Source organism: Penaeus monodon, chromosome 40 (genome assembly GCF_015228065.2).
Source record: "Penaeus monodon isolate SGIC_2016 chromosome 40, NSTDA_Pmon_1, whole genome shotgun sequence".
Taxonomy (NCBI): domain Eukaryota; kingdom Metazoa; phylum Arthropoda; class Malacostraca; order Decapoda; family Penaeidae; genus Penaeus; species Penaeus monodon.
Window position 1 is genome coordinate 15885752 of NC_051425.1, and position 2500 is coordinate 15888251.

The following is a 2500-nucleotide window of genomic DNA, read 5'->3' on the forward strand; positions in this document are numbered from 1 at the left end:
TAACGTCACACCGAGCTAGGTTCGAGCATGGCCTCGGGTGTTTGCGTCTCAGCTTATCAGCGAGAAGCGCGGACTACGTATCCTGAAGCAAGGCCTAACTGTCCCAAGAGCTTAGGAGTTATTGACGCAACACCTGTATAAACAGTAGTAGTAGTAGTAGTAGTAACAGTAGTAATAGTAAAAGTAGTAGCAGTAGTAATAGTAGTAGTAGAATTGGTAGTAGTAGAAATAGTAGTAGTGGAAATAGTAGTAGTAGAAATAGTAGTACTAATAGGTAGTAGTAGTAGAAATAGTAGTAGTTTTAATAGTAGTAATAACAGCAGCAGTATTAGTAATAATAGTAGAAGTAGTAGAGGAATGGTAGTAGTAGTTGCGATAGTAGTGGTACAGTAATAGCAGTAATAGTAGCAATGGTAGCAGTAGTAGTAGTAATAGAAATATTAATAGTAGTAACAGTAGTAATAGTAGTAGTAGTAGAGGAATGGTAGTAGTAGTTGCGATAGTAATAGTAGTTGTGATAGTTGTAGTAGTAGTAGTAGAAATAGTAGTAGTAGTGTGTGAAGATAGAGTTAGTAGTAGTAAAGTAAAAACAGTAGTAATTGTAATAGCAGTAGTAATAGTAGTAATAGAAATGCTGTGGTAGCAGTAGTAGTAATAGTGTAGTGGTAGCAGTAGTAGAAGTAATAGCAGTAGTAGTAATAGTTGTAATAGTAGCAGTAGTAGTAATAACAGTAGTAACAGTATGTGTGTGCGGGTACCTTGTTTGTGTGTGAACGGTTGCTCTTTATCCAATAAAAGCACTGAAATATTCTACTGTATATCTGTCTACTTGTATTGTCGCCCGAAGGTTACTGCTGTAGCTGGGCACCACGGCGGGTAAGGAGTAGGTTCAGCCGAGTCAGCACCAGCTGACACACGTGAGCGAGTCGGCATTAGTCGACACAGGCCGGGCTCCCTTCATGGCATAGCCCGGGCGAGGCTAAGCTTCGCATATCGGACTTATCCTTATCCTACCGTTACTACTTGTACATCGATATCGCATTAAAATCCCAGGAAGGAAGGAGACACGTGGGACCAGAAAGCTATTGGGAGTGAGGATAATGTTAGTGATCACTATATCTACCCTGCCTTGAATTAAAACTTCCTTGAGATATGATGAGATTTCACATATTTGCGCGAATTTGTTTTGGAGTCGAGTTTTATTGCGACTTTCGACGGTTTTACGTCATCTTAGGTGGTGTTAGTGAAGAAAATCAATATTGAAAGCTGAGGGTAATCAAGGATAAATGATATAATTAGTAAATCAAAATTGAATGCAAAAATGGTATTGGGTTTGAAGTTTATTCGCTAAGAAACTTGAGGATAAGCAATGTGGAAATAAAGACAGGTTCTAAGGTCAGATCAGGTCACTTGTGTGGACTGTAATTCAAGAGTTGCGGTAAGATTTAGGACACAGAGGTGCGGTTCTGCAGTGTTCAAGTTGATCACCTGCAACAGTGTGGGAATTACAGGTGTGCTGTAATCCCGAGGTTGTGTGTTCTGTTTTGTATTCCTGAATGATCATGAAAAGCCAGTTACATCTTTCGATTAAGTTTAACGAGCTCGGCATATATGACTTGATTGACAGATGAAAATGTAAACAAGTCAGGTCACTAGCGGGAGGTTATGGTTTGAGGGTAGTAGTAACGGTCAGCACAGGTCACTCAGACTGCGGGTTCTGCCGGAGTCCAGCATCTCGGAGCACCTCCACCAAAGGCAGATCCGACACGAGTACAAGATGGGCGACTTCACGAGGCCCAGCGAAGCCCTCCGCCCTCTAGACCTCGGGGACTTCTTAGGCATCTTCAGGAGGCAAGGCCGAGGAGTTGGGGGGGTGGGGGGGGGGGAGTGGTCCGTCCAGGTCCTTCCAGGAGTGAATGATTTCCCTTTTAAAGATTTTTTTATTGTTAGCTGTCCTGTGTTGTTAGGATTCTTATTTCATTATTGTTATTGTCAGTGTCACTTACATTTTTATTGTATTTGTTGTTGACATTATTTTGATCAGTATATGCATATCTATTGGTATTATTTTCATGATTGTTATTAATTTTATCATAATTCGTATTATTACTACTCTCGTTATTATTGATATTATAACCATAATCGCCATTAAAAACATTTGTATCTTCATTAACATCACGTACCAATAAATTAACCGATCCTCCAAGTATCTTTCTCCCGCTCTTCATGCTCCTGACTGAGCACCTGTTGGGAAGGAGAGCACGGGGGGTGTGGCCGTGACTCCGCCGCTGACCTCTGTCGCGGGCTCCAAGGCAAGGTCTCCCTGGCTGGGGACGTGTCAGAAAATGTAGCCGGCGGGGAAGGAGGGAGGCAGACTCCATTACGCTTAGAATCAGGCCAGATTATCCTGTTATAAGCCTGACGATCTTTTTCGGGTCGGAAACACCGAAGAGGATGCTGGTATATAAGGTGCTAGGGAGATTACTGACGATTAAATTCC